Here is a 12,627-nt window from a genome sequence, read left to right as displayed (position 1 = left end):
TGCCGGGCGGCGAGGCGGGAAACGCCTCCCCCCGCCGCCGGGCTTCGGAAGGATGCCCCGATGCCGAGCGGCGGGGCGGGAAAGTCTCCCCCCGCCGCCCGGCATCGGAACGATGCCCCGAAGCCGAGCGGCGGGGCGGGAAAGTCTCCCCCCGCCGCCCGGCATCGGAACGATGCCCCGATGCCGGGCGGCGAGGCGGGAAAGTCTCCCCCCGCCGCCCGGCATCGGAACGATGTCCCGAAGCCGAGCGGCGAGGCGGGAAAGTCTCCCCCCGCCGCCCGGCATCGGAACGATGTCCCGAAGCCGAGCGGCGGGGCGGGAACGCCTCCCCCCGCCGCCCGGCTTCGGGGCATCGTCCCCATGCCGGGCGGCGGGGCGAGAAAGCCTCCCCGCGCCGCCTGCCATCGGAACGATGTCCCGGGCGGCGGGGCCGCGAAGCCTGGGCGCGCTGGCAACTCTCCGCAAGGAGCGCTCCCGCTGCTTGCGGAGAGGTCCGCGAAGCCTGTCCTGGACCTCTTCTGAAGGCAGGGGGGGGGCAAAAGTCTTTGTCCCCCCTGCTTGCCTTCCCAGGGGCTTTTAAATCGCCCAGACAGCGGAGAAGTCCTCCGCTGTCCTGGGCGATTTTAAAATGCCGCCCGCCAGAAGAGGTCGGGGGAAGGCGGTTTCCATAGGAACGCATTAATTGATTTTCAATGCATTCCTATGGAAAACCGTGCATCGCAAGACGAAAAACTCGCAAGACGAAGAGACTTGCGGAACGAATTAATTTCGTCTTGCGAGGCACCACTGTACAGAGAATGTTTAAACGGATGAAAACCCTCTTTCCATCTGGCTGAGGAGTTGCACTGGAAGGCTTTATGTTGATTCTGAGAGCCGATTGCAAGGGGAAACAAGGTTGCCACGTTTTATTAGTTTGTCTTTCATATGTTATTTAAAATAACCAAACATATGAAAAATAATAAACAGGTGCATCATTAGTGGCAAATCAACTGGTATACAGTGGTGCCTCGCAAGACGAAAATAATCCGTTCCGCGAGTCTCTTCGTCTAGCGGTTTTTTCGTCTTGCGAAGCATCCCTATTAGCGGCTTAGCGCTATTAGTGGCTTAGCGGCTTAGAAAAAGGGGGGGGAGGGAAAAAACTCGCAAGACTCGCAAGAAGTTTTCGTCTTGCGAAGCAAGCCCATAGGGAAATTCGTCTTGCGAAGCGCCTCGAAAAACGGAAAACCCTTTCGTCTAGCGGGTTTTTCGTCTTGCGAGGCATTCGTCTTGCGGGGCACCACTGTATTTGAAGTGATGCAAGAGCCTCATCTTTTATATATTTGTTCATTTCCTTCCAGTCTTACGTTTTTTCCCCAGGTAGCATTCTATTTGGAAATTAAATTTTAAAATTCTGCCAAAAAAAGAAAGATCAGGAAACTCTTAGTATACCATGAATAAGCTTGTGAAACCACTAAAGAATAAAACAGCCCAAGCTCAGTAAATACTGAAGGAGTTTGGGTGTGTAAGTTAAGTTGCCAGATCTTTTGCAGACTTATTAATTAGTCCAGATAAATCGTTATTCTCAGCAGCTCAGGGCGGCATTCATGGCTCCTTTCCTCTCTTATCTTCACAGAATAATTGTGAGGAATGTTAAGCGGAGGGATGGTGACTGAGTTTTATAGCTTAATGGACATTTGAAGTTAGATCTCCTTGGTTCTAGACTTCCAGCACACAGATGTGACTAAGGTCACAGAATCTGCAATCATGTTATACTTATGTTACTGACCTACTGTTTTGTTCTTGGTTTTATTATGAATTTTGTTGGGGGTTTTTTTATATTGTGAACTGCCCTGAGAATCTTCCCAACCCTATAATGCATATAACACCAATGTCTCACAACAAATGTAACTGAAGAACCTGAAGAAAGAGACAATGCATGTGCTTTTGAAAACGAGGGGAAAGTATTTTTTTTTAAAAAAAAATGAAAAGGAGTGTGTGGCAGCCCCCAGTATTAAAAGAGCCCCCACCCCTATTACATCATTAGAACCAGAACAAACCTATGAAACTAGAAAAAAGCAAAAAATATCAATGTTTGGTCCAGATCCTAGATACTGCACCCTCACTAAAGGAGACTGTATGGATGATTACTAAATGATTGTAGGATGATGTGTGTACCTGAGCTTATGGCTTTAAATTCTCTTTATCTTATATGCTGCTTTATTACAAAAATGACGACCAGACTACTGATCCTAAACTGAATAGTTAGTTGCCCAACCACCTCCTCCAGAACCCCCCCCCCCAAGTGCCTTGCATTCAAACTCCCTTTGAAGTCATGTGCTTTAAAACACGTTAGATGCTCTTTAAAACATAGTATCATAGAATTGTAGAGTTGGAAGGGACCCCGAGGGTCATCTAGTCCAACCCCCTGCCATGAAGGAATCTCAACTAGATGATCCATGGCTGATGGCCATCCAAGCGCTGCTTAAAAACCTCCAAGGAAGGAGAGTCACTGTTTCAGACCCTAAGCGCCTCTGGAGCAGGAGAAAACAAGTTTGCTTCATCCTCCATGTGACAGCCCTTTAGACTTTAGTTATTGAAAGGGCTGCATGGTGTGGATCGCATATCAGTGTTATGAGAGTGTAAGCAACACATTTCTTTCTCTCATTTCTCCATACCATGCAGAATTGCAATGGTAACCAGAAGGCTGGAGTTTGGAGGCTGTGGGCAGGATCCTTGCATTGCTGGGGGTTTGACTAGATGACCCTTGGGATCCCTTCCAACTCTGCCATGCTATGATTATATCAAGCAGCTAAACTGCTAAATGAAGAAAATTATGCTTCTGAAACATTTGGGAATCATAGGAACACTCTCCCCAACAGTGGCTTCCAGCAAGAGCTTGCATCTTCCTTAGGAGAGAGGCAGTCCAGAACAAGCGGGGAAAGGCTCAGAGTTCAGGTAGGTGGAAATGCAAAATTGAGTGCCCTATACCAGTGTGCCTCCAGCTGTTTTTGGACTACAATTCCCATCATCCCTTGCCACTGGTCTTGCTAGTCAGGGATGATGGGAGTTGTAGTTCAAAAACAGCTGGAGGCACAAGGTTGGGAAACACTGCCCTATACTATAGGAATGCTTCCTTCCTGTGTCCCCCACCCTCATGCACCAGACTGGTGCTAGCATGGCTGGGAGCCAGGTGCCTGCTGATTCCTCCATTTTCTTTGCAGGGAGGGAGCCTTTCCCCAACATATACTTTGTTCTGGCCAAATCCCTGGAGAGACGTGATGACCCTCCGGTACTGGGGCAGAGGGAAGGTCCTAGTGAAACACGTTTGGGGTGTCTGTGGCTTCCAGCAAGTGCTTTTCAAAAGCATTGCTCCCTAAAACAGGGGAGCCTGAGCATAGCCATCACGGCTAGTTGCCTTTGATAGGCCTTTCCTCCATGCAATTGTCTAGACCTCTTTGAAAGCCATCCCATCCAATATGCTCTTGTGGTGCATCTGATTCTCCTATGCTTCCTTGCTTCATGGCAAAGAGATGACTGTTGTGAGATCCTTTGGTTAACATCTATCTGAGCTGGAAAATATTAAAGAATCAGAGGACTGGTGAGCTTTCCTTGAAGCACAACTGATCAAAGGCAGGCAGATCTGTTAGCATCTTGTCAAAGATGCTCATACAACAAAGGATGCTATCATACCTCGCAAGCATCTCAGAAAAAGCTCCCAAGCTAATAGAGAATAGAGCAATTAAGTGGTCAGGGGCTGTCGTTTCTGGATCCCACCACAGCCCTTCCAAGTTGCCAAAGAAATCAATGTCACAACAGTTTTTTCCTCGCACCTCCTCCCCATGATCCCATGTGGGGCTTCCTCAAATATATGCTGTGTCTGAACCAGCAGATCTCACCAAACCAAGTAATCGAGGACCCAGTCAGAAAAGGAGTGTGCGCAGTAATACTAGAAATAAGCAAAATAACTAAACAGGTACAGTGGTGCCTCGCAAGACAAAATTAATCCGTTCCACGAGTCTCTTCGTCTTGCGGTTTTTTCGTCTTGCGAAGCACGGCTATTAGCGGCTTAGCGGCTATTAACGGCTTAGCGGCTATTAGTGGCTTAGCGGCTATAAGAAAAAGGAAACGAACTCGCAAGAACTCGCAAGATGTTTCGTCTTGCAAAGCAAGCCCATAGGGAAATTCATCTTGCGAAGCACCTCAAAAAACGGAAAACTCTTTCGTCTAGCGAGTTTTTCGTCTTGCGAGGCATTCGTCTTGCGGGGCACCACTGTACTAGAAGTCACCCCAGAACTGGCCCTACTGAACCTCTTCCAAGATAACAATGCCCACTCACACTAGAAAGAGTTCATAACCCACTGACAGCATATGATTCAATATGGCTAACTTAACTTGACAACCCCCCTCACCCATGCACAAACAAATCCCACTGCGGCCGGCCAAAGATGATCAGCCACACCCTAGGCCACTCCAGCCTCTCTCACCACCAAGGAAACATTACAAGCGAATAGAAAGAGAATGTCCCCAAGTGACGCTGACAGAAAAACCCCAAGCATACATGAAATAAAATAACTTAAGCTTTGCCTCTCTCCTACCCCCCCCCCCCGGAGATCTATGGGTGAAGGGCAGTATACAGATTTAATAAAGTAATAATAATAAAGTTTTTTAAAAAACAAATCAGCAAACCTTGGAGTTCCCATAGCACGCTGATACCTCCCTCTTTCTTTCTTAGTGGTTCAGGTTGGGGGTTTTTTACAATATTCTCTGTACTCTCCAGCTGAGTTTACTATTAGAGGATTATAATTACAGCAAAAGAACATACCTACAAATGAGTTGAATTTGCAGGTGTTAGAATACAACATACTAAAGTTGTATACAAGATTCAGCTTTGGATGCCTGAGGTTTGTCCAGATGAAAATTTCATACTCCCAAAGGAAAAAGAGACATTATGGCATAATTTTTCAATCCAACTTGCCTTTCATTAACTGTCCTGTAGAGGTCTCCATGACATGCTAAGTAATTGGCATAGAATTTCTTACAATTTTACTTGGTCTGCTTCTATATTGTTGCGGTTGTGTGCGTGAGATTCAACTGCATACTAGCAAAAAGTTTTTGTGAACTCAGCAGGGAAAAGGCATAATTGTACCTTCATTGCACAACAGTATTATGCTGGATAAAAGGAATGAACAGACTCTGTTCATTCTTACTGTCAGTATAACTTGTAAAAATATGTACAAGGGAGAAGCACACATTAATATGAGTACTGTCTGAAAGACTACAAACTCGTTAGCTATGTAGGGAAGATGGCTTATCTGATTAATGAATAGCACTGGAGCTTAATTATTTCCTCTGGAATCCTTTTTGCCCCTTTAAATAGACCCAGAAGTGAATATGCAGTAGCTTAGTCACTAAAGAGCTTTTATGAAAATTAAATAATATATCAATGAGAAGTTACTTTAAAATTCCTAAGGCTAATTGAGCAGTGACTAATGGTTGATAGTCTTTGATAGTGAGTTATTAGAATGATATTGAAGGCCTTTTATTTTGTACCGTTTGGGTGCTGTCTTGTCCAGTCATGAAGTATGAAGTGTGCTTAGTTGTCTTGGGTTAGGGCTGACAGAGTAAAGTTTGTTTCAAACAGGAGAGGCAAAGCAAATATGGGGTGCGTTAAAGAGGAATACGTCTCTCTTCTGTCAGCTTTTGTTTTGTTTTCTTGCCACAGCAGGAAGACGTTAGGCATTAGATATACTACATCCTTTGAATAGCAGCAGTTCCTGTATTTGGCGGCAAATGCCACACAATTCTCAAGACCCCCTGAGAGTCAACTAAAATAACACCATCTCTTTTCATCTGGATAACCAACCCACTGACATGTGGATATTTTATGTAAATATTTCTCTTCTTTCTGATGCTTACAAGTTTTACATCAGAGTTCTTCTTAATGTTGTATTTCCCATTAACATATTTCAGTTTAATTAAAAGCGTCAGTTGTGCTACTCTTTCATCCTGGAGGCAACACTGTTATCAATAAGCCACATACAATTGTCTACATACAAGTTGAAAACAGAAAATACTGTGTAAGGATATTTTTCTTCTAATAAAATCTGTTAAATAAATATAAATTAGCACAAGGCCACAAATTTTCTTCTTGAAAACATTCAAAATCTATGTGAATATGCTGTTGCAAGAAGCAATGATTTTTTTTGGCAATGCTGCATAAAGCACAACCGGTTTTTCTAAAATTCATTCCTATATTCACTTTCCATTTGTCTTCTCAAATAAGAAGTCATATTTTTTTATTATTATTATTATTGTTATTGTTATTATTACTTAAACCATTCTTTGCAATGATGGCATAATGTAATTTTCTGTTGTTGAGCCAATAATATCTGTGCAGCTGTTAACAAATAGGAAATAATTTCCCTAAGCTCTTTCCTTATACTGGGTGACATGGTTCAACAAAATCAATACTGGATCTAAATGAACTTCATATTTCAAAATTTTGTTGTTATTTTAATAATCCTCTTCAAGTATTTTTGTCGTAAATACGTGTCTACCACATACGATAATAGGTTCCATTTTCTTTTTTTATTCTAACCAGATTTTTTGAATATGTTCTGTTTATTGCCTCAATGGTTACTGGAGTCTTGCCATTACCTTGAAACAATTTTCTCTCACATTTGCATTCAGCAAAAATTTATGATCCTTTCTCCATATTTTCTCCCATACCCCCATAGCCATGTTATTTCCCATATCCTGATCCCACTTTATCACATATTCCTTTACTCATTCCTGTTCATCATATTGTAACAACAGAGCTTGGATAATGGATGTTTATCTTTCTTTTTTATTATATTTATAAATTCTGTTACCCCCCCCCAGTACCTTATTCTCTCTTATAAATTTTTGTTCTATATTTTGTACTTGTAGACATTCATACCAGTGCAGCTAGTCATTCTTTGTTGGCTTTTTGACTGCTGGAAATTGAATCAATGTTCCATCTTTAATCAGTTCTCTGTAACTATATACATCATTTTTCCCCCAAATGCTAAAACCATGATCCTGCTTGATTTCATCTAATGCCAGCCAGAAAGGGCAGATAGTTGGGCTTATTAATCATTTATATCGATTCCATTTTTTTTAACCAAATGAATACCAGAAAATTACTTTTAGCTGCTATTACTCAATTTATTATAGGCCTCCACAGAGCTTTAAGTTATTTAATTGTGTACTATAACCATGAGAAGCAAATATTCATTTATGGATTAGAGTTTTGTTGGTTGTTTGATTATTGTTATTGTTAAGAGTTGTCAAAAGGGGGTGGTCTGCAAATCTGCTCTTTCAGTTGGGAGGAAGATGTGGACAGAAAATATACTGTATTAAACAAAAATATTCCACTTACGTATCAAACTTCTTGAGCTGGTCATGTAATTTACGCAGTTTTATGGAATTTATGAAAGCATGTGGCGTTTGCATTTGGAACACTGAATAACAAGTTGGAATGTGCTTGCTTGTAAACCTTTCCCCCCTTCTTTATACAGTATTGCATACAGTATTCTGCATATAGAATAGGAGGTTTGGAGATAGCAAAATGAGAGACACTAACAGCTTCTCCATATTTGCAAGGCATAGTTAGTGTAACCATTGCTTCACTTTTATTTAGTAACCAACACACGTACGGGCACTGGCTGCTATAGTGGAAAAGGACATTGCAATCTCTTGTAATGTTCTTATAAAGTTAAGCATATTCCTGCCAAAATCTACTCCAAGTTGCTTATTTAGAGTGTTTAAATTTAAAAACAAAACACCAAAGGCCTTTCAGTCCCCTCTGACAATAATTGCTTAGAAATTGTGTCTAAATTAGAGAAGAGTTTTGTTTGTTTACCAAGAGAAACCCCAAAACCACAGCAATTTTGGCTCCTTTAACTCTACCAAGCAGTCCACTCAACTGATTGTACATGAATGCAGTAATGAAGAAGTGAAAAAGATGTGGCTAAGGACTCTAATCTTTCATATATTGCTGCATGTAAGCAGCAATTGTTTTTGAAAATACGTAGCATATATCAAGTGCAATTATTTGAATTATGCAGAGCCATTGTTCAGCAATACTTAGCAGTCCATATCCAGGTTGGAAGATATGATGTCTAAGCAGGCAGTGGAATTCTTCAGTCATTCCTTCATATTTGTTCAGCATACCAGTTCTATACCCGGAGGCAGTCTTAAAACTTCTGAGGGACTCTTTATTGTGGGGTTCAAGCCCCACATTGGGCAAAAGATTCATGCATTGCATGGGGTTTGACTAAATGCTTCTCATGGTCCCTCTATGATTTGTATAAAACAATTTTAATCAAAAATTAAAGAGAGGTTCTCAACCAGGTCCATAAGTAATAAAAGAAGCAAAACCATCACCATCCTGGGCAATCCTTTTCCACTCAAACCATCCACTTCATCTGCCTGGAATTCCTTCCCAAAAGACCTCTATGGTTGAACCACCTCTTTCTTCAAACCTCAGCTCACCTTTCCTTCAGCAGCTAGTCGTCTTCCTGAGCTACGACGAATATCTATTTACCTGTGACTTCACTGGCTTGCATTCATCCCTTGTTAGCCTTGCCATTCTCAGGCTGCCTTGGCTGTCTCTTAGTGCAAAGACCCATGTCATCACACCTGACCTTCCACAGCTGCCGCTTGCCATGAACCACCATTGATATGTTCTGTGCTTATGATCATATTTTATTCTCTTTTTGGTTATGCTGTTTTAAATGTGCATTTTATATTTCACTTCCTTTAGTAGTGTTTTAGATTTTTTTAAAAAAAATGGTTAACAGTGCTGTGTGAAATGTCCATTCTGCTGTTGACGTCCCTTGTAGTGTTTTATTTTGAAATCTTTAGGTTAATATTTTCATTTCCTGTGAATTATGTTGCTTTGAATGCATACTTTATACTTGCCTTTCTTCAGCAATGTTTTATTCTGAATTGTTTTATTTGATGCTTTAATGTAGATTGTAAAAATATAAAGCAGTACAGAAATGAAATGAATAATAACAATAACAATTTTTGATACCTTTGCTCAGAAAAGCTTAACGGGGGCTATTATGAACAGCTCTTTAAGTTTCAGTTGATGTTTAGAAAATATCTATAGTTTCCATGCAGTGTTGAATACCTTCTTGCAGGCTTCCAAGTACATTGTTCTTTGCTTTCCCCCCTTTCGCTCTGAAGAGCAGAGTGACAGTGGACTTGGGATAAAAAGGCAGCTGGCCTCTGACTCCCAAAGCTACAACCTTGCTTAATATTTGAAGAAATGAAACCATGGCACTAATGGACTTTTCTTGTTCTCATTTCATGGCTAAAACATCTCTGGCTTAAAGGCATCTAATGGGAGAGCCATTAGTTCTGGTCAGAGAGTTATGTGGCTTCTCTCATTCCCCACCCCCACCCCCTTTAACATAATACAGTACAGTGGTACCTTGGGTTACATACGCTTCAGGTTACATACGCTTCAGGTTAAAGACTCCGCTAACCCAGAAATATTACCTCGGGTTAAGAACTTTGCTTCAGGATAAGAACAGAAATCGTGCTCTGGCAGCGCGGCAACAGCAAGAAGCCCCATTAGCTAAAGTAGTGCTTCAGGTTAAGAACAGTTTCAGGTTAAGAACGGACCTCTGAAACAAATTAAGTACTTAACCCGAGGTACCACTGTACCTCTTCCTGTCACTACCAGAATAAATGATTAGTTATGGTCACAGATTGTTAATCTCTCATGGAGAATAATTTTTAAAATTAAAGCAAATTGTTTTGCAAACTCAAATAGTTTAATAGATACCACTGTCGCCGTTGTAATTTCACTGGTATGAAATGCCTGGTATCCTATATTATTTTTTTAAGACTCTACTGTTCCCTTGAATTACCCAAAGGTTGAGTCTTGGGAGCTGGTCATGTCACAGAATAGCTTGAGGGCACTCACTGGAACCATCGGTCAAAATGAAGATCTAGCCAAGCAGAAACTAATTTTCATTATAAATATTTCAAAATAGTGGGCTGAGGTGTGCTATCTTGGTATGTTTTTAATCAGGCAACCAGCTATTTGGCAACTGGATAATTTAACTTTTCACCTAATAGCATCACTTAATAGTTTCTAATAATTGTATACAGATGGGAAATGAGTTCCATAAATGCTGCTACCTCTGATGTTGCCTGGAGCCAATGGATGAACAATTCAGCCATAGAAGGGAAATGTTCCACACATTTTTAATGCTAATACTAAACATATTTCTTCTACAAGAATCTTCATTTTTATGGATGTTTCAGAGTTGCTGGCCAATAGTTCCTTGTTAGGTGGATTGCTCCCCAATAGTCCAAAAAGATTGGTTGATGTCTCATCAATGAGAGGTTTAGGGGATGTTCTTGTGATAGACTTTAGTGAAGGAATCTCAACTAAAGCATCCATGACAAATGACCATCCAACCTGTGCTTAAAAACCTCCAAGGAAGGAGAGTCCACAACCTTCCAAGTGGACTCTCCTTCATTGGAGGTTTTTAAGCAGAAGTTGGATGGCCATTTGTCAGGGTTCCTTTATCTATTATTCCTGCATTGCAGGGGATTCGACTAGATGATCCTTTTGTGCATTATTTGGATCATCCTGTTCTGGTAAGCTTGATACAATGGAAGTGGAGCTAGGGAAGCATTTGTCCATCGGTAATTGCCAGAGGAAATTCTGCAGGGATCTTGCCAATTGAACTGGAATGTAATGAAATACAAGAACTGCAAGAACCATGCACGATGGTTCTTAAAACGTAGCTATGGCTTTAATGCACTACATAAGATACATTATATAGAGATGTGGGTTTGAACTATTTTTGAACAAGGGTCACCTGTGGTTTCTTTGCAGCACTTAGAAATCTTTGTTCAGGAAAGTGGGTCGCAAGGTTTTCCCTCAATATAACACTGAAGATTCTTCCTTCTCTGTCTTCTCTTTCCGGATGGTTTTGTAATCTTTCTGTATGGTTTTGTTATCTTTCAAGATGTCCAGCAGAGAGCCTCCAGTTTGCTAAAAGAGATTTTTTGCTTCTGCGAACAAATGACTGTACTGAGATAGAATGAAACCATCTATACAGTTTTAACCTTTGCCCTTAGCCAGCAGTTTTAGGTTAGCAAAACAGTCTTGTTCGGCTGTACCTCCAAATGTCTGGTAACTGTCAAATACTCCGTTTTGTAACAATGGGAATCTTGTTAATGGAGATATTGACAGGCTTCAACATTTTCCCCCTGCAATATGACTCATCCAAGTGCTTTTTTTCTTTCTTTTAATCCACACTGATAATACAAGTATTAAGTAGAAATGGCTAAAACCCATTAAAACTGGATTAAACAGAAGGAACTAAGACTAATCTACAGGTAGAAATAAAAGCCAAGTCAGCCACTGGTTCTGATAGCTTGCCAGAATAGGAGAATCATCCTTAGGGCTCTCGTAAGATATCATATACTTACCTGGGAGTAAGTTCCATGGAACTTATTGGGATTGCGTAGGATTGTGGACTTCTCAATTGAGAACACAATAGAGACACACTATGGATTTGAATAAATGGAAGGTTTTGTAACGAGGACATAGAGTTTAATTTTACTGAGGCTTACTGAAGCCTGTTTTGAATGTTGAGGTAACAGAGTTATTCAGACTTCAGTGTGAATGTTTTGTCATAAGCATTCTGCCATCAATGTGCAATCTTTAACAAATGAAATTAGTGTGACTTCCTGCTTCGAGAAGTTTACAAGCAAGAGTTAATGATTTCCTAACAATTTATTTTGTAAAATTTATATGCCGCTTGATTGTAAAAAGAACCTCAAAGTGGTTTACAAAAATAATGAAACAATAAAATAAGCAACCTGTAAAAATAGTTAAAAGCAGCTATTTAAACCATCCAAAATATAATTAAATTCAGCGATATGCAAAAGCAATGCAACAAGTTTGTGGGCTAGAGTGAGAAGAGTTTTATTCCAGAACTGATTTATGAGACAGAGTTTGAAGGGGGATTGATTGTAGTTGCATGAGTTTTGTTTGAAAGAGTTTCCAGGCACAGATGACACTATGCAGGAAGACAAGCAAAGTTGATTGAGGAACTTGTGGGCATGGACAGTGGGAGTTCCAAGCAAGGAATGTGTTTCTAGGGATGGTATTCCAGTACAACATGTCCTTCCCATATGACCCAGGCTCTGTTAAATACCTCAAACCATCCAAGCTGTTCTCTCCAACCTTCCAGAGCCTTTAGCAATTGTGCACCTTCAGTCTAAAAGAGAAAAGGCACCTCCGTGAGCCATCCTGTGAGCTGTATCCCAAAGCAAAATGTCGAAGATTGTGTCTGTTCTCCCATACACACAAGTCTGCTGGCATGTAAACAGTGCACAGTCGACATTTTTGCTTAAAATGAGGTTCACGGCATCATTTTAACAGGTTGGCTATTTGCTCTCCGTATAGCTTCCCCCTCAGGAAACTCCAAGAAAATCAGGAAACCTCTTGCATGCAGCTATCAATACCTCGCACTATTCATTCCTGCACAGCATGAAAACTGTGGATTAATTGGAGAGGGGATGTTGTGGATTCTGGAGATTTCTTTCTTTCTGCTGCACAGCTGGTGTCCGGGGAAGTTGCAGCATGAA

This window comes from Podarcis erhardii, assembly GCF_964252035.2.
Source record: "Podarcis erhardii genome assembly, chromosome: 6".
Classification (NCBI taxonomy): domain Eukaryota; kingdom Metazoa; phylum Chordata; class Lepidosauria; order Squamata; family Lacertidae; genus Podarcis; species Podarcis erhardii.
Note: the sequence above shows the minus strand (reverse complement) of the source record.